Source organism: Dermacentor albipictus, chromosome 6, assembly GCF_038994185.2.
Source record: "Dermacentor albipictus isolate Rhodes 1998 colony chromosome 6, USDA_Dalb.pri_finalv2, whole genome shotgun sequence".
NCBI lineage: Eukaryota > Metazoa > Arthropoda > Arachnida > Ixodida > Ixodidae > Dermacentor > Dermacentor albipictus.
Genome location: NC_091826.1, coordinates 78,739,134 through 78,766,395, shown reverse-complemented (window position 1 = coordinate 78,766,395; position 27,262 = coordinate 78,739,134).

Below are 27,262 nucleotides of genomic sequence, written 5' to 3'. Positions count from 1 at the left end.
GGCTGATTTACCAAGAAGGCTGCCATCACAATTAAAATTTTCACTGTATGCAGATGATGTGTGTATTTGGACATCTGGGTCTAATGCTCAACTACTTCAAATGGCATTGCAAGACGGCATAAATATAATCAACAAATTTTTGAGAGAGAGAGGAATGGTACTATCACACGCAAAGACAGCTGTATTGCCCTTCACTCGAAGGCAGTTAAAAAATTTCACTCTTAATCTGGAAGGACACCCTCTAATGATTGTCAAACAGCATCGATTTCTAGGCATAATACTTGATAGGCAGCTATCCTGGGCACCCCATATAAATAAACTCGAAAACGAGGTCAATGCCGTAGTGACTGTACTTCGCAGACTTGCAGGCACATCATGGGGCGGATCAGTATCGTCCATGCTGACTGTTTACAATGCATTAATACGACAAAAAGTTGCGTAATCCGCGCCCATCTTACACGGACTTTCCCACACTTCAGAAGAGCGACTTCAAAGACTTTTAGCTAGAGGACTACGCCTATGTCTAGGAGTTCCACGAGCGACCTCTAGTTCTCTTCCCCGCAGGGGCGTCTGCGTAAGCGGGCGTTTGGTGTGTTGCGACACCACGGACCCGAGCACATGAGGTTTGGACCCTCCCGCGTGTAGCCGTGCGCGGCTTAGCGGTGTCCGGGGAAAAGGGGATCCTGGGGGTTGAGCCAATGCCGGGTGTTTGGACCTTTACGGCCCCCTGGCGGCGGCAACACACCTCTTTGCCCTCGGCTTCACGTAGACGGCACCCCCGGACTGACCCACCCGGGGGAAATCGGTAGTCGCCTCTTCCTATCTCTCTCTCCTCAAACCTTCGTCTTTATCTCTCACTTTTTTACCTTTCCTGTCTTCTTCTCTCTTCCATTTACTTCCTTTCTCCACGGCGGCAAGGGTTAACCTTGTGTGGCTATCCTATCTTGGGTACACCATATTTGGTTATAGCGACGGCGTACGGCTGGCGTCGTGCAGGCTTGTGCACAAGCTCTGCCGCGTCCCCTCGTTGGGCTCCGTGGTGGGCGGTCGGCGCTGTTGCCGAACATACTCATTTTCTATGGCAGCACAAACCTCTGTCGTCTATGATCGGCGTCTGAAAAGATGCCGCACCGAAGTACCATTCCATTTCTCCTTTCGGAGCAACGCTCCATCCTTCCCCAAGTTCTATGTAGTACACAGCGAAAGCAACATACCAGTAAGAAAACTCTCACCATTCCTTGTAGCCAAATGCCTGAAAGAAAAAATCGGACCGACGTATAAAGCCTCCAAAATGTCTAGCGGGGACCTCCTCCTAGAACTGAATGATAAAGACCAAGCACAGAAGCTCACTGACCTTACCAGTATTGGCAACGCCACAGTGACAATTTCACCACATAGGACACTGAACACAAGCCGGGGAGTGATTTCTGAAGAAGACTTTATTGGATTGAGCGATGAGGAACTCCTTGAGGGTTTCCAGGAACAAAATGTGACAAAAGTGCAAAGAATAGTAATCCGCAGAAACAACCAAGAAATCCCCACCAAACATGTCATACTCACCTTTGGAACAAGCGAAATGCCTACTTCACTCGATGCAGGTTATGTTAAAGTCAATGTCAGAGCATATATCCCTAACCCTAGACGATGCTTTAAGTGCCAAAGGTTCGGACATGCTTCACATGCATGCCGAGGCCAAGCAACCTGTGCTAAATGCAGCTCCAATGATCACCAATCAGATAACTGCACCTCTCCACCACATTGTGTTAATTGTAAAGAAGATCATCCAGCTTACTCGCGGTCTTGCCCTTGCTGGAAAAAAGAAAAAGAAGTGATTGCACTAACTGTCAAAGAAAAAATTTCGTTCTTTGAAGCCAGAAAGCGGCTATCATACCTTCCGCGTAGAAGTTACGCCGATGTGACGCAGTCGGGGGCAGCGTCACAGAGGCCTCCGGAGTCCTCCGAGCCCACGCGCAGTGGTGCCGCAGTGACTCCTCCCGCCCCCGTGATGGAAGCAGCCGACGCTGCTCCATCCTCCTCCAAGGCCCTGCAAACACCAGTCCCGCAGGGCCCTAAGATAAAGCGAACCACAAGGCCCGAGGCACGTGTCTCGGCGCCCAACTCTTGGTCCTCCAGCGCCTCAGAGAGAGCGATGGAGGTCGACACAAAAAACCCGGTGTCATTGACACCGAAGGACAAGCGCTCTCTTGAGCGCGGTAAGAGGGACAAGATCCCAATAACCACCCAAAATAAGAAAGCGATAACCTGAAGGTTATCGCTCCTTTATATCACCTTTCCTGAGATCAACGTCACCTAATATCTTACCTACCTCCTATTCAACTGTTAAAGCCATTTTTTACCCTTCAATTCCATAATGGCTTTTATTATTCACTGGAACTGTAGAGGTCTTTTACATAACTTAGGTGACATTAAAGACCTGTTATTTAATTTCTCTCCTGTGGCCTTATGCCTACAGGAAACAAACCTAGGTGAAAAACACAAACATATTTTAAAAGGTTTCACTGTTGTACGGCGCGACCGTACTCAGATGAACCGGCTTTCGGGTTGTGTAGCCATTATTGTGCAGGGCGGTATTGCAGTTAGAGAAGTTCCGATTACCAGTCAAATAGAAGCCGTTGCTGTCACTGTTATAACTCACAAAACCATCACCATTTGCTCGCTGTATATCCCACCCCACACCCATTTTACCACTAAACATTTAGAAAATATAACAGGTCAATTACCGGAGCCATTTGTTTTAGTGGGGGATTTTAATGCTCACGGTACTCTTTGGGGCAGTATCAAAACTGACCAAAGAGGGCAAATGGTTGAGGATTTTATTCTATCCAATGATATCTGCCTTTTAAATTCAGGTGCACCGACATACTTTTCACCGACTTCCCGCACTTTTAGTTGTTTAGATTTAGCTTTTTGCTCACCATCTCTTTTTAATGATTTTATATGGGAAACCGTCGACAAGTCTTATGGCAGTGATCACTTGCCCGCAATCATCAAATTTTTATCATTACCACCAACCTTAATCACAAGGCCACGCCAGTGGAAATTACAGCTCGCTGACTGGCCGCTTTTTACGGAAAACGCGAGACTGGAAGTTGTCTTTTCACAAGAACTAAGCATTGATGAACTTAATAAAAAATCACTGAAGTAATAATCTCTGCAGCAGAAAAGGCCATACCCCAGTCATCTGGTATTGTACACAAAAGGTTAAATCCCTGGTGGACGAACGAGTGTACCGAAGCCAAAAAGAAACAAAATAAGGCCTGGGGAATCCTACGCAGGTACCCCACTTATAGCAACCTTTTAAATTTCAAACAGGCCAAAGCCAAAGCACGATTTATTCGAAGACAGGCAGAGAAATCGTCATGGCAAAAATATGTATCATCAATTAATAATACGGTCACGTCAAAACGAATGTGGGACCAGGTCAGAAAGTTTAGAGGAGAGTACACATCATACACAATTCCACTACTCACATGTCCAGGCACACAAACAGCACTGCAGGACCAGGCGAACTTATTAGGCGAACATTTTTACAAGGTCTCAAGCTCAGCAAACTACTCAAGTGACTTCTTAAAATATAAAATGTCGGCGGAGAAACAGAGACTGCCCACTACTGGGGCTTCAAATGAACCTTATAATAACGCCCTCACAATGCAAGAATTGAACAGGGTTCTCTCTGCCGGTAAAAAAACAGCAACAGGCCTTGACCGTGTCCACTACACAATGTTGGCACACCTCTCTCAAGCATCAACAGAAACACTACTTAAACTTTTCAACAAAATCTGGGAATCTGGAATAATGCCCACAGACTGGAAAAATGCAATAATAGTGCCTTTTTTGAAATCAGGTAAACCCGCAACGTCCCCAAGCAGCTACAGGCCCATTGCCTTAACAAGCTGTCTAGCCAAAACCTACGAGAGTGTCATAAACATAAGGCTCACATTCATCCTTGAATCACGGAATCTAATAGACGTGCACCAGTGCGGATACAGAAAGGGCTGCTCAACAACTGATCACCTCGTACGACTAGAACATGAAATACGTAACGCGTTTCTACACAAACAACACTGTCTCACAGTATTTTTCGATCTAGAGAAAGCGTATGATACCACTTGGCGGTATGGAATTTTAAGAGACCTGGCTGAATTGGGAGTGCGTGGCAGAATGCTAAACTGTCTGTCTGATTTTATGGCAAATAGAACATTTCAGGTGCATCTCGGCGCAATACTTTCACGCACATTTACACAGGAAAATGGCGTTCCACAGGGTTGTATTCTGAGCACGACACTCTTCATAATCAAAATGAACTCCGTTAATAAGATCATACCATCCTCTGTTATGCACTCCATATATGTCGACGATCTGCAAGTTGCTTGCCGCGCCTCAAATCTATCCACTTGCGAAACACAACTACAAATAACCATAAATAACCTTACACAATGGGCTGACAAGAATGGATTCCGTTTTTCAACAGATAAAACTGTTACAGTTCTCTTCTCCCAGAAACGAGGATTACACTTGAACCCCGTTCTCACATTGCATGGTACAACCTTGCCGGTCAAAGAACATTATAAATTTCTAGGCGTAACGTTTGACACAAAGCTGAACTTCCTGGCCCACATTAACACAACTAAAATTAAAGCAAATAAAGCATTAAATATCCTCAAGGTGCTATCACACAAGCACTGGGGATCGGACCGAACTTGTCTACTACGTATATACCGGTCCCTCGTACGTAGCATCCTCGACTACGGTAGTGTAGTTTATGGTGCAGCTAGGCAGTCATACATCAAGCGACTCGATCCAGTTCATAATCTCGGCCTACGACTGGCGAGCGGGGCGTACCGAACATCGCCTGTCCAAAGCTTATATGTTGACTGCAATGAGCCGTCCTTACAGCAACGCAGAGCACTACTTACACTTTCCTATGTATTACGAATTCGATCATCACCACAACATATATGCTACAGCATCGTAACACAGTGCAAATCACGGATACACTACACAAACAAACCAAACATGATTCGGCCACTAATCTTACGACACGAAGAATACTGTCAAAATAACGATGTTCCTCATGAGGCCCTGCAGGTCGCTGAAAAACCACCAAGATTGCCACCATGGTACAGCTTTTCACAGCTATGTGACTGGACACTAACACATCTGAAGAAAAAAGACATTTCCCAAGAACACATAATACAAGAGTTCCGAGCTATACAAGAAAAATATAAACATTACACGGAATTTTACACCGACGGCTCCAAAACACAAGAATACGTAGGTGTCGGAATAATTACGAAAAATTGGCAAAATAGCATTCGGATAAATAATTTTTCTTCAGTGTTTACCGCCGAAGTTTTCGCAATATGGACGGCAATAAAAAAAATTACCAGTGACAAGCAGACGAATACTATCATATATACCGATTCGCTAAGCGCACTCAGAGCTCTAAACGTTAACTCCGCGTCCGAACCCCTACTTGGTGATATCCTAAACATGTTGGCCTATAACGAATATGGAAGAACCATACGATTCTGCTGGGTCCCAAGCCATGTCGGGATACCAGGGAATGAAGCAGCAGATAGATGCGCGTTCATGGCAGCACACAAAAGTATAACGCAAACAACACTTCCACACAAAGACAGTATCCGAGCTATTCATAAGGCCCTGACATTAAACTGGCAACTAGAATGGGACTCTTGCACAAATAACAAGTTACACACAATAAAACCCCAGCTTAGAGAATGGAAGTCGTGCTGTCACCAGCAACGCTTCTATGAGGTGATCCTATGTAGACTCCGAATCGGGCATACACACCTGACACACAATTTTCTACTTAAAAACGAAAACCCGCCAACTTCCGAGAAGTGCCATGAACCACTCACTATAATGCACATTATTATGACATGTCGAAATATTGAAACACAGAGACAAAGGCTTTTACAGAATCTCTACAACTTACACATACCTTTACACCCCGCATCAATACACGGAGACGAACCGCTAGTGCCCTTCGCTGACTTGTTCAGCTTTCTGGAAGAAACCGGTTTTTTACACAGACTCTAAGGTAACACAGCTTCCACTGCTTTAAAATCTGAATTCTTAATATCTTGTGGCTGGCGCAGCATGGCCTTAGTCGCTTTTGCGCCATTAAACCCGAATTAACTAACTAACTAGTTCTCTTGTAATAGCTGAGGCTCGCCAATCACCATTTCCAGTTATGCGAACTACAGAAACATGCCGGCATTATTTCCGTCTTCAAACCCAGCATAAAAACCACCCATTGGCTCTAGACATAATGAAACGAGATAGAAGTTATGTTCATATAGAAATTCAAGAAAATGTTCACATATTGCCAAGAAATGAATTTTGGAACTCAGACATCGAATATCCTCCATGGCTGCTTACAGTTCCAAAAATCGAATTGTCAGTAGATGGGATATTCAGCAAAAGAGACATGTTCATTCCAGCTGCTCAACAACTAGCGCTGTACCAGATATACATGCGGTATTCAGGATACACACACGTCTATACAGATGGCTCCAGTACAGCAACCTCTTCAACTTCATCATTCATTATACAACACCTCAACAAACAAGAATCATTTAAGTTAACTCGTGCGACTTCGTCTACAACGGCTGAACTGTTCGCAATCCTAGGTGCGATAAAATTTATATTGTCAGTAAGAGATGCGCAAAAATGGGTAATTTTCAGTGATTCACAGGCGGCTCTAACATCACTCTGCAACACAAAGGGGAAAACATTCAGTGACAGTATAATATATGAAACACTTAAAAACCTCACAAAGGCAAGCGAAGCGAAACATGCAATAGCATTCCAGTGGATACCAGGGCATTTCGACATTCCTGGCAACACAGCAGCCGATGAAGCAGCACGACAAGCACACCTCATAGATGATACATCTCCGCTCCCAATATCAAAGGATGAATTGCGCTGCATTATAAGGACAACGTCTCATAAAATGTCTAGAAACACTTGGTTTGACCAGAATTCTAAGAGCTCGGACTTATACCATATTGATCCATTTATTGAATTCAAATTTTCATTGTCATTAGATAGAACTATGGAAACCCTTATTCATCGATTAAGGCTAGGCAATGCCTACACAAAGCATTTCTTACACAGAATTGGCCGTGCGGAAACCCCCGAATGTGATTGTGGATTTGTAGACGAAGATATATATCACCTCGTTCTAGATTGCCCACATCACGACACACCAAGAAGCCGACTTAAATCAGCGCTAATTAAATTAGACCGCAGACCTTTCAGTTTAAGGAAAATTTTGGGCCCTTGGCCAACAACGGCCTTGCAGAAGAGTGCTTTAAAACCACTAAAGAGTTTTCTTGAAGACAGCGGCATTGCTGGAAGTTATTAGCGCTTTCATTGTTCTCTTCATTTCACTGTCACTGTGTATATCCATCTGCTTGTGAATTATGTTATGTTGACTGTTCTGTTGTGACTGTATGTGATAATGCATTTACATATTGTATGTACCACCCGCTGACTAGACAATGTGTTATTAGGCGGAAATATCTTTTGTACTTTTGAGATTTTCATCTACATAAGTGTGGAGACATATACATTGTATTTTGTATGTACCATGTGTTCCTAACGTCATAGTGTTCCTGTGGAAACGCTGCGTGATAAGTCATGGTGCTTGTGTGAAAAGAATATTTGATATGTAACCTTGAACCTTGTACGATGTGTGACGGAACCACTCAAGAGATGAGGAGTAGCCGGCGCCTTAAATTGTGCGCCAACATCTCCTTATATAATATCAATAAAAAAAAACATCCCAGAAAAGCTTCACGGCAGCAGGAGAATTCTCTGCCATTCTTATTCATTGAAAGAATCTCTGGTGTCAAGAATGCCAACATTCGCCTTCTGTTCAGCCATACACACATCCACTGATGCTTTGGATCTATATATTGACACGTGTACTTGTTTGTATTTATCGCGCGACACGTTTCACCGCCTAACAAATGTTATGGTACAGCGCGGGACGCGCCTGCATCTATCGGAAGTTTCTGGAATGTTTTCGAAGCTTCCATCCGCTGTCTGTGACCAAGCCTTCTGTTATCTGATCGTATATGTGCGCGACGCGAATAATGTAGAACTTTGGAGAAGGCATGCCGGTCCTACCGATTACTCTGGAACATTCGACGACGGATGTATAAAAGCCGACGCGCTTGACCCGTTGATCAGATTTTCGACGATCGCCCACCGTGTTCGCCGCTATCGTTGTGCTATAAGTGTAGCCTGTTTTAGTGGGCACAGGTTCGCCCAATAAAAGTTAGTTTTGTCTTTCACAGTATTGCTACTCTGTTCTTGACGACACCCCCACGTGACAATATAAAAGAAGAACCGCGAATAAGTATTCTAATTCAAAATTATTTATGACGTTAATATTAACCAAAAAATGAAGAAGTATTGCAAACTCGATCAGACATCCTTCAACGAAACGGCGTTCCATGAAAAAGAAAATATAAGCACGTTTCCGTTGTGTTCCAACGTAGACATTTCCCGTGTGACCCCAAGGAGCGCAGTCATCTCGCAGTGACATATCGTCTCATCATGGCGAACATCTGTTTCCTCCTTTCTCTTTGACCCACACCTGCCGCGGTCACATAGCGCCCGTGTCCAGTGCACAGGGGTCACGTTAAAGATACGCTGGAGGTCAGAAATAATCAGAAGACCGCCACTACGCCGTCCTTCACAATGTAATCGTGGTTTTGGCCCGTAATACGCCCGGACGCATTCATTATTTCTTTGTCCCAGGTGACTTCGTATATGCGAGAACCTTTGTGAAGATCGAAGTGCTTAGCTCAAACAATACAAAATTTTCTTACGAAAAATAAATAACAATGGCGAAACATTCCGCAACGTCAAGAAATGAGTAACGTTTTGACAAAAGGACCACAACTACAATCCTCGAGGTGCCTCTGGCAAAACCACGATCAAAAAACGGTCCCATGTCATAGGGGACGCAATAACAATTTTAACTCGGGATTTTTTCACCTACCCATGATGCACGGTACACGAGGGTCGATGTGGGTGTGAACCCGCGATTTCCTGGATAACTGCTATAGACACCATAAGCCACTGAGCTACCATAGTCTGTAACAAAGGGCCCCTTCTCGTTCACTGCCGAGGACACATTTTGTTGCCGAAATGAGGCTTCAGTCTCCCTTGTTCCCAAATGTTTTATAGTACCAGACAAACACCTTCTGCTCTGTCTTTCTGCCTGAACAAGAAATAAATTCAATTGAGATGACGAGCACTAATGGAACAAGTAATGACACTGGAGCCAAGGCTCCGACCACGGGGCAAGTCTTCTTCAGGGCAGCACCTGTTATCTTTAGCAGCGTCTTTATGAGCGTGTATCCCAGTCACGCCCAACCCTCCAAGGGGGAGAAAGTAGATAATAAGCCTGGACGTGTTGTATAGCAGCTAGCGTCAAAGCACAACAATAACGGAAGCAGGGAAGAGAATCCGCACCAGAATTCAAATCGGCAGGGTCAAAGGGAAGGTTGGAGTTCTGACAGAAAGAGCGAACAATGGGAGTTCTGGTTGCTAAGTCTGCCACCAACCTTTACGAGCTGGTACATCCCGTGGCTATGGGGGCGGGGTTTCTGCGACTTTCACCAGCGTTTGCTTAGAGCCCGAACAAGATTGACCACCGGAGAGGGTACGACAGGGAAAACGAGATGATGTAAAACAATAACATATGCATAATACATCATTGAGGGTGAGCGATGTGCTCCAAGAAAAAAAGTACAGAAACGTTTGGCGTGCGTGCTCATGCACGAACGGGCAGAGAAGGCCTGGGCATGGCGTCTCGCAGGCGTTCTCATGCCCTACATGACGAGGCCAACCTCTTCCTTGCTTCATGTTAGAGGGCCTTGTCAGCTACAGAAGAATAAGGAGTACAATTATGTGGATCCCACGCATTTCGGGAATCCATGTAAAAATCAATTCCTACTGGGCTTGGGAATCTTTCTGTGTTGTTTAGTTTGAGTGGCGATAAACAGCGGTAATGCTGACTGCGAATCACTAATACCTTCAGCGTTTACTGCAATACGAGAGCAGTGAGTTGGTGGCATATGTTGTTTTGCGGGCATCACTGCTGTTTGTCTGCGTAGTGCAATGAACATACAACGAGACGTGTTTGCTTAAGGCGTGGTTCTGCATCATTGTTTATAACCTATGACACGGTTGAGCACTGTCATTGCTTCACATGGCACATCGCATGGCAACAGAATTGGCGGAAGAATGGCGGGGCTCTGCGTGCCAAAACCACAATCGGATTATTAGGCACGCCGTGGAGGCGGACTCCGGATTAATTTTCGTACCGAGCTGTTTTTTAACGTGCAGTTAAACGTAAGTGCCCGACCGCTATTGTATGTCGCTACAGTCGAAATCGGCTGCCACGGTGGGGATCGAACGCGCGACGTCGAGCAAGGCTATATTCGCATAGCATGGAAATCTTGATTTGACGTGTGACCGCTTGCTTAGTGTTGCATAGAACCTGCGGTTATTTAATGTGATTTTGCATCTACAAACCGTCCGTCAGTTGTCCAGTTGACAAATTTGCATGGAGATTCTGTTAGAAATTGCAGAAACGTATAATTCCTTCAGTTCTTCTGCAACTATTGTCATGCCTGTGTCCAGAGTAGCGTTTCCTCACGTTTATTTCCTTAAGGTAGCGTCTTCCTTCTCCCAACCATCCACCCCGTAGAGTAACTGCGAACGAAGAGTGCTGAGGCTGTTGTGCACTGATCTCGCGATTACGCCGCTTCTACCGATTCTCTGCCTCGTCTCCTTGCCCCATCTTTACCACTCTATTCACCACTCCTTGAGGCTTGTAAGTTATTAGAACGGTAAGCGCTGCGGGGGGTCACGGATAAGTAAAGCTGTCAGACGGCTAATGTGACGACACCCACAGATCTCCAAAAAGCGTTGTGCACGTGGCACGCGATAGAAATGTCCAAACGATGATGATGAAAAACTTTATTTATCCCTCTTTAAAGGGAACGGAGCAATGGAATAGAGGGTGGAGGAGGAACTACTTGAAGTAGGCCTCCTTTATCCTCTCAGCCCACTCCAGGATGGCCTCCTGAAGATCGGGCCGGGAGCTGCGCAAGGCAGCCTCCCACTGCTCCTCACTAGTTATTAATTGCTTGAGGAAAGGAGGAAGGGAGTGCTTAGGGCACCCCCACATCATGTGGTTTAAGTCTGCTTTGGGAGAGACGCAGAACTTACAAGAGGGAGAAAGGTAAATAGAGGGATGAATACGGTGGAGGAGGTAAGGGGAGGGAAAGGTGCGAGTTTGCAGCTGTCGCCACAGAACTTCACACCTGCGTGGGGATTTGCCCATGAGTGGCGGAAGGGTTAAACGGTCTAATCGGTAATGTGTGCAGATGTCGTGGTGGGTAATAAGCTGATCCCGAACTGTAAACGTCGCCTCCTCCGTGACGAGGTCCGACACATGTGATGCCTGAGCCCGGACAGTAAATCCTAGGGCACTGGCATGAGCCGCCTCGTTTCCGGCAAGGCCCGCATGCGCGGGAGTCCAGATTAATGCCACAGTTTGATGGAAAGGATGGGCCAAGAGGAGAGAAAGGGCTGGCTTAGAGACCCTACCCGCTCCGAAGTTATGTATGGCTGCTTTGGAGTCGCTAACGATAACTGATGAATTTGGAATTGTGACGGCCAGGGCTATGGCCGCTTCCTCCGCCTCCTCCGAGGAAGAGCCAGGAATGGAAGCGGCCGCAGCGACCTGGCCGTGAGAGTTAATGACTGATATTGCGTAATGATTTCTGCTTCCATATTCGGCGGCATCAACATAGAGCACGTCTTTAGAGGTGGAGAATTGTTTTTGGAGAGCCTTTGCTCACTGCCTCCTGCGCTGTTTGTGATGCACAGGGTGCATGTTTTTAGGAAGTGGGGGGATGCAGAGCTTCTCGTGTATGTGATGTGGAATGGTGTATTTAGTCTTGATGATGGATGCCGGAGTGAAAGAAAGGGTTTGTAGAATGTGTCGACCTGCTGCGGTGTTAGAAAGTCTGCTATATTGGGATGGGAGGTGGGCTTCTGTGAGTTCAGTAAGTGTGTTGAAAGTTCCAGTAAGCATTAGCCTATCAGTGGAGGTACGTATGGGGACTCCCAGAGCGAATTTATATATTTTGCGTAAAAGAGTGTCGATCTTGTCTGATTCTGATTTAAGGAAATGTAGATATGGTGTTGCGAATGTAATCTTACTGATAACGAAGGCCTGAATCAAGCGGAGAAGTTCGGCCTCCTTTAGCCCGCCATGTTTATTGGAGACTCGACCTAGAAGGCGCAGGGTGTGATTGACTGTGGTGTGGAGTGTATGTAGGGTATATGTGTTGAGCCGGTTGCTTTGAATGTGTAAACCGAGCACCCGGAGCCTGTCCACTCTAGTAACGGGGATGTGGTTTAGGATGACCTCTATACTAGACATGTGTTTTCCGGCCCCCCGGTGGGATGCCAGAAGTAGCAGCTCGGATTTTTGAGGGGAGCATGTGACATTCATATCCCCGGCATGAGCTACGACGGCGTCTGCTGCGGCTTGTAGTGTGTCTTGAATCTCTCCATCGGAGCCGCCAGTCGTCCAAAGAGTGATGTCATCGGCGTAGAGTGAAAACTTGAGAGCGGGAATAGACCGCAATGCTTGCGCCATCGGCATCATAGAAAGATTAAAAATAAAAGGGGACAGCACTGAGCCTTGGGGCGTGCCGTAGCTACCTAAAGCGTATGAAAGGGATTGCTCTGTGCCTATGTGTGTCGTTGCGGTACGGTTGGATAAGAAGGTACATATGTAGTCATATGTCTTTCCGCCAACCCCAATGAGATTAAGCTCTCGGAGGATGGCGGAATGTGAAACGGTATTGAAAGCTCCGTGGAGGTCCAGACTGAGAATTGGTTGCGTATCTAGACTGCTATTAGGTGTAATGATGTCATGCTTCATTCGAAGCATGATATCTCTGCATGAGAGAGATTTTCGAAAACCTACCAATTCTGATGGATAAGATTGTTGTCCTCCATGTATTTACTAAGTCGGTTGAGGATGACGCGTTCGAGTGTTTTACCTAGACAAGAGGTTAGTGATATAGGCCTGAGATTAGAAATGTTGAGCGGTTTGTTTGGCTTTGGGATAAAAATTACCCTGGCATCTTTCCACGAACTAGGGAGGGTGCCTGTGTCAAAGCAGTGCTTGAAGTACGCCGTGATGGCTGTGACAGAGTTGTCGTCTAGATTGCGGAGTATTTTATTGTTAATGAGGTCGGGGCCTGGTGCAGACATTGTGCGCAGGGTGGCGAGGGCATGGCGAACCTCTGCTTCCGTGATAGCGGCGCTAAGTTGCTCGTTGGGTTCGCCAGTATATTTTGGCATGTCATACTTCTGAGCGGGAGGCAGATGTTTATGTTCTGAGCGGGAGGCAGATGTTTATGTTCTGAGCGGGAGGCAGAGGTCGTCGAAGAATCCGTTGAGATTGTTTTTGTGTGCATGTAGCAGTTTGTTTATGCTATGGTTGTGGTGTGTGCGCCTCACCTCTCTTCCACGTTCTTTTCTTATACACCGTTTTTTCTTAGGCGCCGACCTATTGTGAACGCAGTGGCGCCGCCTGTGAGCAGCGCCTTACTGGCTTGGGTGAAAGCGGTCTTTTGCATGGCAGCTATACGCTCGGCGGTAGGTTCTGGCGTTTGTTTTCGCACTCGTGCAGTCTGTTTAGTATGACGTGTGTCTTATACGTGGTAAACGGTTCTGTGAGACGTGCTGAAGTGGTTTAAGACGTCATGGCCGGAATTTCTGCTGGCGTTGATGTAGACGAAACACGCAGCGCGATGTGTGCGCGCATATTTGAGCCTACAATCAGCCTCGGAGATCAATTGTATATTTCTCAATGTTCCAATCACTAATGTGACCTTATTGCAGTATTATCCTCTATTTCTGAGTTGCGGTTTAGGAGAGATGAAACATATGGGATGATCGTAACAGCGTGGGTACCGTTCTGCTACGATAGGATCTGTACTGCTATACTTTGACAAGCGTTCAAACTGTTCGCTGCAGGTTACATTGCGTGACTACTTGGTTCGATGGATGAGGTTTCCACCCATGAATAAAATAGTTTTGGATAGGAATAGCAGCATGCCTTACAGTCTGAATTAAGCTTGTCCAGCAAAGCGACCGTTTACGAACTGCACGAGCATCCTAAGCAGTAGTAGGTGCTGGATTACAGATACCTTGGTTCTAAATAGGGCATGGTCCAAGCACACGGCATCAGCGGTTATATATTTATAAACGTTGTGAGGCGTTAGCCAGTTTTCTTTTGCTTTTTAGAGAAAAAGGATGATAACCGAATTCTTTTTATCGGTTGTGTTCATTCAGTTCTCTACGACGCACTCACACGTATTACGGAAATTTTGCGCTCAAAAATAGCCATCGCATTCTTTTTATGCGAGCCCTCTCATATATTATGGCTGTATACAGGCTAAAAAGACAATGCCGAAGCACATATATATCGTGCTGGCTCACCAACCGCTGTGATCGCTGTGTTGAGCAACGCCATGGGCCTCATGCAGCAAGGCTAGCGTAGACATATGGTAATTTCAAGCATACTAGACTTGAAATACGTGAGAACGATGCCAATGTATCACAAATATTTGATAGAGCCTGCCGCTCAGATGTTTCGTGGTTGCCTTAGGTTGGCCGTGCACAAGCATGCGCTCTTATGTTTTATGTTTTACTCCCTACGCCAATCTATCAGACAGTGAGCTGATTTACCATTTAATGCTGGTAATACAGAGACGCCGGTTTTCTTTGTTGAATTAAGATCGATATAAGCAAAATAGTAAAGAACACATACACGCACCGCGACTAACAATGCGCGTACACCGCGGCTGATTGTGCGCGTACACCGCGGCTGATTATGCGCGTCACATTTTTGCGCCCCCAACAGGTATTTCCGCCAACTGTAGTTACCGATACATCAAAAGGCTTCCCTGACGACCTTATATGAACTGACATGGTGTAAAGTTCACAAAGTACGATCTAAAACATCTCGAAATCGTTCCGCAGCACGCGACAGCAATACTTACAAGCTGCGCCGCGTCGGATCGCCCAAGCCAGAGAGGAGGAAAGGCTCTCCGTGCGCCCTATCCTCCTCGCCCGATGAAAAGGTGTATATATGCACGCTCTGAACCCCCCCCCCCTCCCCTCAGCTGCGTTCAAGAATGCAGAAGCATGCAGTAAAAAGTTGGAGGGAGAGGGGAAAAAACTTCGCGTTAAAACCACACCATGGCGAAGATGGGGAGAACATAGGAAAAAAGAAAGTCGTATTTGCACTGGCGCATAATCCCGTCGCACAAACCCGGCGGACAAGCGTGAAGAATAGGCACGTCCCCTCTCAGCCACTTGCCATCCGTTTCCTTCATCGCCACACACAGTGCACCGTGACATGGTGTTTCTTTTTTTTTAGCAGGTATACGTAGTTTGCGCCCATCCAGTGTGCTTGGTTTCCAGGGAAAGTAGGAACTATTCAGAAAATCTCTCTGGAATTCTGTAGATTGGCAGTGAGAAACGGCCACAGAAGGGGCAATCCTGACGAACTTCAAGTGCCTTGCAGGTTTGAATTCCACTGTTAACTCGGCATTGTGAGCCAGCCGCAAATTCTGCGTAAATGTGAGCCACATTGTAAGGGACCCCAACCTGGGCAAGGAAACTGAATTCCAGCAATCGGCGTTCCGTGAAAAGTACAGCTGAGAACTGGTTGGAAAGAGAATGCATCCACGTATCTGCACGAAATAAGGAGAAAGGGAAGGAACATACCATCAACCAAGAATTTAAGGAATTTTTGTTAAAGATTAAATAAAGGGAGGGTAAACTGGGTATGACGGTAAATGAGAAGACTAGGCTTGTGACAAAATATAAAGAAATATACATTTAAACAAAAGAAAGGATTCAGTGTCGCGGTTTGCAGCAGCCTTGGTCCAAGCAGTTGTAGAATAGAAGAAATATTTCAGGTAAAAGTAAAAACGACATATTAACAGTACCAAAAACAGGCGCTATCAGCCGATACCACTAGACATAGCAATACTGAAATTTCTGTTATTAGTAAACCGGGGAAATCATTCGCAATGTCAACCACACAACTGTAGCTGTAGAATGCAAATTTTACATTCAGCAATGAAGTAAACATATTTACATTATACATTCAAACTTTAGGTCTCACGGAGGTAGAAAATATGGCCACATAACTTAATAAAGCAAATATATACAGCCGTATCTCATCCAAAAGTACAATACAGTGGAACAAGCAAGTACAAACATTTAGATGAGAGCTCTTGAATGTGTTTGTAATAATAACCACACAATTATAACCAGTAGGCCTGGTTAATATATCTCTGAGACCTCTTGATGCTATTACAGAAATTGCCTTGAGAGAAGTTGATAAAGAAAAAACTGACTGCATCTTGGTGCGGTCGTTTCCAGCGATGACGCTCTGGCCACGTGGTTTGTTCATGCACCCAGGGTCTTCTACAAGGCGTCCACGATACATATGGCAAACTGAACAAGGCATCTTGTTTAAAATGTCAGACAAACAGGAGAAACATTATCTAAGATTCCCATACGGAGATCAAAGTTCCAGGGTAAACTAGAGCCCTTGCAGTAACTTACTGATACAACTGTTCCCAACTGTCATCAGATTTACTAGGCGTGTATCATTAACCTATCTGTATTAAGCAGAACATAGCCAGTGCACTAAAACTCACCGCCGACAAATAAATTTGTGATTAGAGTTCTCAACCGAAATATATCTCCCCAACCTTTTCAAGCGTAGGTATTAATTGCATTAATGAAATACTTGATGAACGTTTTCGAAATAAACATATTGACTGGAATTAGGTGTGATTCTGTGTAAGACCACGTACATGTGATATCTGTTAAAAACGGCCGTATTGAATGCAAAAAAGAATACAATAGAGGGGGAAACATTATTTCGTAATAAAAAGAAATAACTGAAAGTGATTCAAAAGTCACCGCAGCAGCTGAGAGATATAAATTCAGTCTTTGACAATTCCTGCGATGATCGAAGATGTCATGCGAACTTAAAAACTTTCACTGAAGCGAAGGCTTAGTCTGTGATATTAAATTGCTCTGCAGTTTCGCGATAAACACCCGAATTCAATTTTGTTACTATTGAAATTGGGAAGCACCCAAATCTGCAGTCTTTATGCCTTTGACGCATCATTGTGCCGGCAGAAGGCCAGGTATTACATGGTGAACACATTTTAATTTACAATCCTCGTGAATCGATTGGGATGACCGTGTGGAATACTTTTCTAAGCAGACATTTCCTCTGCCCAAGCGAAGTGCAAGAACATGTGGTCATTGTGAACCAAGCCTTTGTTGATCTTTTTTAGCGACGCCATTATAGCGTAATGCATACTTCCATTTTTTTTTTCATATGTGTCAGCTGCTTGCAACATTTTCGTATGGTTAATTGTTATTGTTGATTTGGTATTGTCTTAGTTAAATTGAATATGGTGCAATCAGACAGAATGATTGAGCAGCAGTTTCAAACGCAGGGAGGTCAACAACACCTCCAAAAAAAGAGACCCGTTTGCGCTTGCGGGCAACATACGTTTGCGGGCAAATTATGCCGTTAAAATTATACTTCATGAACGTAGAAGGAGTAGAGGACAGCAAGGACACTCCTACCAACTTGTGCGAATGCAAACAAAGTCATTGAAGCTTCTACCGGCAAAAAAGGCACGTGTTAGTGACGCGCCACCATTCGCCCCTTTTTTGTCATATATTTACATTGATGAAATTGTTTTCCCAAGGAGAGAAAGTGAAATAGAATTCACGAACTTACTGCGCAAACATCATTACCTAAGGCCAATGACTTAAAGACTGAGCGTGTCAGGAAACTCACGCACAGACGCTCGCCATTTTATTTCGTGTAAAAGGTTTCCGGAAACAGCATGACCTTTGTGGTTTCAGGGTTGTAGCCCGGTGTTTCCATTTTTGCTAAATCAAGACTGATGCGCACGCCATAAGACGACTATTTAGCCACCCGAGATTATGGCGCTGTGTAGGCCTCCGGGAGCTCACGACCCACCGCAGCAAATATCGCGCGAGTTGTGATGCCTTTTCCGTTCAGGCAAAATAAGAAAAGAACTGTATTTATTTTTTTTATTCTGAGAAGACATTAGAGCGTTAAGAAAAAAAAACTAAATATAGAGGGGTATACGGAATGTGTCACACGTGCTTTTCTTTCTTGCACACATTCACGGATTTCCCGAGTGTTTCGTTTCACCCTCTCCCCTCTCGCTTTCTCCATTTTGGGTACTCGCGCACGTAAACGCACAACCACGTGACCACTTACGCACCACCCTTCGCACGTCGTGAAAGCCAATCAACGACTATCCATAGCCGCCTCCTTCCCTTTCCTCCTCCTTCCCACTACTCCTCAGAAAGTGGAGGCACAGAGCACCTTGGAGGCTTTAAAAGACAGCGCCACCCTCTCGAGAGGCAGTTCCAGCACTCCGAGGTTTCAAAGCCCGATCATCTCCATTCGTTGCGCTCAGATCTCATCGGTACACGCTTCGACGCTCGGAATCGCAACGCATCTCTTCGAAGCCACGACGGTGACAGCCAGCAGCTTCTGACCTGCCGAGACGAGCGACTGAAGCGCATCGCAGCCACGTCGACGTTGAAGCACAATTCCAGTCATGGTGCGATCAGAGTCACGGAGCAACGACGACAGAGTTGTCCTCGCAAGTGAGTACGAGCACCCGACTTCTGAAGCTGTGGCTCGTGGAGCATCGGTGAATAGCTCTTCCTATTCTTCGGAGAAAGAAACAGCTGTCGAAGATGGTGGCAAACCGCGCAGAAGGAGGCTTCAACGGCTTTTTTTGAAGCCTTCCGGCGCCTCCCACGATCACGTACAGACGACCAACGATGACGTCGTCCTCGAGGGTGAAGGCCTTCAGACGACTGAAGCAGCATCGCCGAACAGTTCTGCTGAATGCCCGGGAAAGAAAACTGCTGCACACCATGACGACACCCAACGCGGAAGGAACCCTTCACCGATTACGTATGTTCTGCAAGGATTTACAGAGTGCCCCTTCTTGGACATGCGACGCATCTCCTTCTTGGAGCCTTTGCCCGCATCTTGCGTTTGCGCCATCTGCGGCGCTCTTCCTGACAGGACCAGGCAGCTTCCCTGCGGCCACGCCGTGTGCTGGGTGTGCTGGTATATCGCCTACGACAGCGCCGACAAACCGCACCAGGACAACAGTGCGCTAAGGATGTTCCGCAGTGGCCTCTGTCCCAAGGATGGGGTCCCGTTCTCCGATCCTGCTCTGGGTGATGCGACCTGCCCAACGAGTATCTCCACCAAATTGGTGTACTGCGTCTATGGAGTGCTTGGCTGCCGGTGCAAGGTCGAACTCCGAGATCTGGAGGCCCACTGCCTGTACGAATGCCGCTTCAACCCAATGACCCGTACTCTCTGCTGGAAAGACATCCCAGGGTGCAAGACCGATCAATATTTTCTACTCCGTCCAGGATGGTTGACTGGTTGATCTCGCATATGACGCATAAGAACGGCGACTACAGCGGCAGTTCGTTCGGCTACGGTCAGCGCGTTCGAAGCACTCTTAAAAGCTACTCGGCAGTCCGACAATAAAGAAAATGTTCTTTTGAATTTACTCGGCTTGAGTGATGATTGCACATGTGTTCAGGTCGCCGGCGACGGCTTGCACTTGGACATGACGTGACTTGCTATACGACATGGTACGCATTAACCCAGGTTATTAGAGACAATGAGCTTGTGTGACTACACGCATATTTGTTTATTTAGATTACAATATGTTAGTGAAGTGTAGAAATTGTTTGCAAGGGACAGCTTTAGTGTTTGGTTTGATATACGTCGAAATGCAGTCGATGCGACGGGCACAAAAGTGTCGATTTGATGCGCATCCGTCTCCGAGGTGTCGTCTGCACTTTTGACACGGTCCCACACCGGTGTCACGCGCTTCACAGTTAATTGCGGACGCACTGTGCTTTCTGCGCTCATTGGACGGAAGTTAATTATATTTCATTAGAAAGCTAAACCCGACTTTGTGCGCTTTCTATTGAATGCTAGTATTATCGCCTAGCCGGAAGCATTACCTGACACAGCTCAACAGAGTTTGTGACAAAAACGGCGTTCTTGCTTTGCAATTTTCGTACTGCGTTTCCAGTAAAAGTATTCAGCATAACAAAATGAAGATTGCAGTGCATTTAAATGAAAGTTTATACTAGGTTACCATGAAGAGACATTCTGTGTAGAGAAATTACAAATTTAATAGGACCTAATGAGTATGGGCGAGACAAAAGTTCATGAATGAAATTATTTTTGCCTTTTGAACGCAGAACAACAAAACTTAGTGCTTTTCTAGGTTACATGTGCACATATTATCTATGCGAAGTTGAATTGTGTTCTAGCGAATAATTGATGAGGCATTGACATTTATTGCTATACTTGATCAGGCATCACCGAAGGAAAGGCGAATCTATTCAAGCTGAAACTTTGCAATTTTCAATAACCAAGCAGCAAGCCCTTCTCTATAATATTATGAAGAGCAAATTGATATATGCTGATTTAGGTATCTACAAGAAGCTGCGAATTTAAATTTAACAAGTTTTTCTGCTCATCCGCTCCGTCAAATTGTCATTCTTTTTCATATGCAGGCGAATTCACAACGAGTCTTGCACATTATAGTGGACCCATACGATGTCTTGTAATTACTAGCACTTACTAGTTTTACTAAGCAGTGGTTGAGAGAATAGATTTTATTTAAATAATAATGGCATAGGAGGTTTTTGCTGGTGGCGCCATCTGGACAAAAAAGATATCAACCCTTTTCACGTCAGTTTCACCATTTTTGAAATGTAACGCCAGTAAACATTACGAAACCGGCATAACGTGGATGGATTCATTCTGCACATTTTAGTGTTTGGCTTAGTCTCGTCGTTACGCCAGCCCTACGCTGCTTCAAGCAAACGTGCCTGCAACCAGGCCTTCAACGTGGTCCTAAGGCAGCTCACTCAATTGTGGCTGTTGGGAGAAAAAGAAAGAAAGAAGGAAATATACAAAAAAAACGGGCAGTGCACTGTATGGCGCATCATGGCCACATGCCTGCTAGTCAGCAAGTTGGGCTATTGTGCCTCGGATTACTGCAGATAAAGATTCCAGAAATGTCATGGGTGCCTATTTTTGTTCATAATTGACTCCAGTCCTCCAGTTCCCAGGCTCATACGACGATATCTGGAAACTTGTTTTCCCCACGGGCTGACGTGCTATGGCTTTGGTAGAGTACTGTACTTGCCTTATTCTACGCGACGCCTGTGGAGCGATATGATTAACAGCAAACAATCAGCGCGCCTTTATTTCCCCAACTGCAGGGAAAAGTGCTGATGGCTGCGTGACCTGTATAGCATTCCGAGCCGGGCGCATCAAACCGAATGTCACGTGCTCTGACGCCCAGGAAAGTTTTTAAGCACTTGATTTCCAGTATCTGGTCTTCTCCTAGAAAGATATAGCGTATCTACCCGCGTAATAATCGCTTTCACATAATGCTCGAACACCCACATTGCCCACTTTCTTTTTCCGGACGTAATCGTATCCTTGAAAATTACTGTAGTGATTGCAATCTGCGTGTTGCGGTACATGGCAGCCGATGCGGCAGAGTTTCGTGCCATTTTTTTTTTTGCGAAGCCGTTCTGCAATTACAGGCGCAACTGCGCACATATTATTACGATATCACCGAGCGATGCTCAAGAGCCGCCGCGAGAACCACGATGAAGTTGGTCGGTGCCCTTGGCGTGAGCGAGCGTCAACCTGGCTGCCTGGCTACAGTGTAAATAGCGCGTGCATAGCCTCTATCTTCTGTGTCTTTCAACATGTAACAATATGATCTAAAGTCTCCGAATCCAGCACACAAAAAAGAGAGAAATACCATGGACAGCGTGAAAAAGGCGAACAACACGCGCACAATTTAGGCAATTTAGACTGATGACTTTTAGAAAGAAGTAAATTTGGAAGTAATCTATTATTGCAGCTCTTGCTTCTATAGAGCGTGTGATATTATTCCAAAGGCCCGTGTGAGGATATGTCATTGGGTGCCTGCATGCGTCATGGGGAGGTAGAGAAACTGTCCTTCGGGAAACCGACGAAAAACGGCTGTCGGCGAAACTTGAAAAAACATCTTTGGGCTGTGGGCAAGGCTATGCGTGAGTGCTTGCGATGGTCACTGTGATCATAACGCTTGCGCAATGAGTGCTAGCCGGGGTAAGTGCGCGTACATTTACTAATGGGTACATTCTCCGCTACCACTTCCTTTACCATTCCGCTGTACCGCGGCTCTGAAACTCGAATGACGTGACCTCCAATACGATGCGAGCGGGCTCTCTACAGATGGTACACCCGTGACAGCGTGCCAGGTGCGCTGGAAGTTCGCGTGATTTCTATCCCAGTAAAACAGTCGAACCACGTGTACTATACCAACTATTATATAGGCGTTCGCAAATAGTACCTTTTGAGACCAATCGAAAACTGGCAATGACAAATCGAATCCAATAATGATCATTCCATTCGACAACCGAATCGAAAAGTCCATAATTAGATACGTTATACAGATTTCGCACACCCCTTCTAGTATTCTAGTAAAATTTATACCCCTACTGGTATTTACAGCTTCTGTCCCGCGATAGATTTCCACGACTGCAATATATTTGGGTAAAAAGCCAAATAAGTGGACATCAGCAATTTACAGACGGCAGACGTTGAAACAAACCCATATAATAAACATTTCTTTTTGTGCGCACGTGCGCATATTCATCATGCCATTGAGTGACACTTATTAGTTAAATCATGATGCCTTCTTTTGCTACTGTTTTTAGCTGCAGCGAATACAGTGACACGCAAGCAGTATCATTTGAAAATTATGGGATTTTACGTGCCAAAGCCACTCTCTGGTTATGAGGCACGCCGTAGTGCAGGACTCCGGAAATTCCGACCACCTGGGGTTCTTGAACGTGCACCTAAATCTATGTACACGGGTGCTTTTGCATTTCGCCCCCATCGAAATGCGGCCGCCGTGCCCGGGATTCGATCCCGCGACCTCGTGCTCCGCATTCCAACACCAGTATTATTTGGGTTGCATTCGTTCCTTGTCGAGTTCTTCATGAATTTGAAAACTTTTTTAAGCGGCGGGTGTAGATGAGACGGGGATGATTTCTCTGTTATATCATAACTGAGGAACGCATAGTTGTGGAACGTGGTACACCAGGAGGTGCACAGAACGCAACTGCAATTGTTTGCGTGTTCATCTGTGCTAAATGACATGAATAGTATCCTTCTAGAGTTTCTCTTAAAGCCGTTCGCAAGCCATCAGTGAACCAGAAGGCTATAGGCACATGGACGACGGAATAGGAAATAAACCCGCACCATTGCTGGCTTGAGGTAATCAGGCACGATGAGGCAATCCCGGTTTTATCACGTGACTTCCTGTCCGGGAGTGCTGCCGCTTTGTGCCTGGGCCGTACGCACTGAAATGTCATCTAGTTATGACACCTCTATTTCGGCGCCAGAGGATACCGATGGCAAGCATTGCAAGTGCTTTGGCCGCATGCTTCGAGACGCCGACGACTGCCAAAAACCATTCTGCCTGCACACGACGTCTTTCGAGCGGCAGAGAAGGCAACCTCGTGTGCCACGCGAGAAGGGAAGCAGGCCGCAAACACAGAGGGAGGAGGCTATACAGCTGCGCCCGCTTACCTCGACCTTTACGTGGATAGAGTCTCCTCACCTTCCTTCCTTCCTACTTCTGATGCATTTTTGATCATGAGGGATTGTTAGTTTGGGGCAAGCAGACATGCTTCAGCGCCGTTGCCGGGACTGTATGCCGCACAACGTGAACATTTGAACTGTTCCATGGTCAGGCAGAGCAACGAACAGTCCGCATTAGTGGAGGTAGACACTCACACATATACTACCCCACGTCAACGCTGCGTAGCTTTGGCGATTGCAGGAGTCGGTACTGCTGCACCAGGACACGACCGATGGCCTAGGAAAATTTGTTCGCCAACCAAATAAACGTTCATGATCATGCATTTTACAAACAGTTTAGAAAAAAAAAGAGAAAACGAAAAGCCATGGTCCTCACATTCACTACATCTGTTTCGGGAGGCCCTATAATTCTTCAGATGACTGCACGCAAAGCCTTTCCGTCGCGCATGTACATAAACAGCACCCTTTATGGCGCACTGCAAGGCGAGCAAAAGGGTCGAAGTAATGGAAATGAGCTTGCCGGGGCGCTTCTGAACGCAGGAGAATAGGCATTAGGTCACGCGGCACATGTGGTGGAAACAAAGCTGGTTTCAGCGGGGCACACGACTCTAATTTCTGTGCACGTGCATGTGGTTCGGGATAGCTTACAAAAGAACTGCGACTTCTTCGAACCTAACCGTACCGGTGACAACCTTTCTCCGGGAAGTCACTCGACTAACCAACTCTTTTTTTTTTTACTTTGGCACTCTGTCGTAAATTTTTCGTTGTTCAAATATACTCAACTATCTCTGCCCAGTATCTCAACTATACTCTGCCACTTCTGTTTTATCGCCGCTCCTTCTTCGCTGCTGTCCGCTGTTCAGGTGTCAGCAGACTGCGCTAGACATTTACTGTAATCAATAGCAATTTCCTTCCCTTTAAATTTATGTGTTTATAGGCATAAAGCTACAGTTATTTCAAGCATAGAACCTCCTTTTGGCGGGCGCGTAGTTTGCAGAACGCTAAACGAAAGGGAAATTATGCTGATCCCACACACTGTGCGAATCGGTGTGTGGGAAGCTGTCTGGATTGGGGCCCATTAACGTAAAACTATTCGAATATGTTTATTCCAATCGCCTGACATCGAATCTGCATAACCACCGACGCAAGCATCGGGCGGTCACCCGAAGGGTTGTTTTAACAGACCTATCAAACGCTCTCCTCGTCCATAGGAGGTCACTTTTCTTTGCTTGGAAAACGAATAAGATTGCCCACACTGAGCGGCTTGTCTAATCTAATTGGCTCACAAGAGACGAGGAGCACGCTCATGTGGAGAGGGATTGGATGGGGCCGAGCCACTGCACTGAAACACTATAACCAAATGAAGAGAGTTGTGCCAGCGTCTATGATTGGTCCGCTTAATTCCCTTAGGTTACGGTGGCTCGTCGACAATCGCGCCGGCATGCAACGGAAACTCAGAAATGAAGCTAAAACGGGTTCTCCGCAAACAAGCGGTGCCAGAACGAGGTCGTAAACGTGCCGTAAGTGTTCGAAAACGTTACACGGCCACGCAAAAAAGTTTTATTATACGCAAATAAACCTATGCTCTACCGCAGGTGCGAGTAGCCAGTGCCTGAGCGTTCGGCGGCAGCCATCTTTTATTCCTTTCGGAACGGGGCAGCCTACGGCTACTCAGAAGAAAATTCGGTTTTGTTTGGCATATTAATGCATCTCTAACGCGTACACATCACTTTGAGGCGGTGAGTTCTTGCAGTATAGTGACGTCACGTGACAGGCACGTGAACAGGCAGTCCGAAATCTTTCGACCAATAGTCGAGGGCTAATGGCTAAAAGGCGTCGAATCAGAAATAACTATTTTTCGTTTGCGAGGTCAAATCATGCATAATCATTGCGTTAACGTCATATCAATGGGGAGCTATCGCGGTTTCCGTGAAGTTCCCTTACAGAAAGGTGAAGTGGGGGATGTCTAAAAAAATTTTTGCCAATCGCGGAGGGCGGATTGCAGAATTGGAATGGAAAAGTTTGGAATAATATTACCTTATAGCGCCCCTGGTTGCTTTGATTGACGATAATTGACGGTGATGTTGGCGGCGAATGCACAATTTCTTCCACGCGTGGTCTTACACGAGACTGGCGAGTTCATATCAAACGTTGCCTTGCGTGCACCATTCCTGTCTGTCTGAGTAGTACAAAGAACACACGGAGAGATGTTTCTTTGAGGCGTTGCTGTGCGCCATGTTTCATACACTATGAAAGGGTTGAGCATTATCATTGCCTCACATGGCACATCGCGTCATCGCAGAAGCATTAAGCTTGAATTGGATTATGGGGATGTATAGGTGTCAAAACCACAATCGGATTTTGATGCTGTCGTAGTGGCGCACTCCAGAATAATTTTGACATCATAGAGTTCTTTAACGTGTTCATAAATCAAAGTACGTGAGTGTTTTTCATTTTGCCACGGTCGAAAGGTGGCTGCCTTGGTCCGGATAAAATTCGCCACCTCGAGCAATATGACAGCGTCAAAGCAACGGCGGCTTGCACGGAAGTGTTGAATTGTCTCTCGACCGCTTCCGTTGTGTCGCCCAAGCGCTGCAGTGCGCTTTAATTACTGCAGCTCTGCTTCTGCACACCCTGTGTAATTTCTGCTTGACATACCTGCAGGCTGTTTGTTTCTTGGAAATAGCAGTACGCACTGTACCGTAGCTTGAACTTAAGCTTATCCAGTATTCCCGCAATCACGGTCGTATAGTAGTAGGGTTTCCTTGCCTTCTCACGTCATCATTCCCCCAACCCAGTCTCGGTGTCCAGCACAACCGCCTCTCCTACTCCCTCCTCTCTACAGTTCTATCGACGTCCCGTCTGCACTCGCACGTTAGTTGAAAGCAAGCGCTGCAGTTTCTGCAATGCTTTGGAGAGTAGTCACGGATGATTGCAGCTGTCAGAGGTTAAATTGCGACGCCAGACGGCATTGTGCACATTCGACGACGTATGTCCGAACGAGTTTCTCTCGTCGCTTTTCCTCAGTGACCAGCTCCTGTCATGTATACCACACGCAAACTAGTTGATGGTCAACGTCACTCAAGGTTTCTGTCTTTTTTATTACAAGGATGGTGTTTCGCCAAGGTAGTGATCACTGCAGTCTGCAGACCATCTACCAAGACGATTTTTGAAGCAGTGGCCCGCACTCACACGACAGCCACGTGAAGAACGACAGTGACATCAGCAGCACTGTACATACAGAAAGGTTCGACCAATCAATTGTTGAAAGTATCAGCGGGGGGAAGGCCACCGCGCACAACAACAAGACAACAATGGTACCAGGCACAACACGACCTGAGCAGAACGGGGACGGGT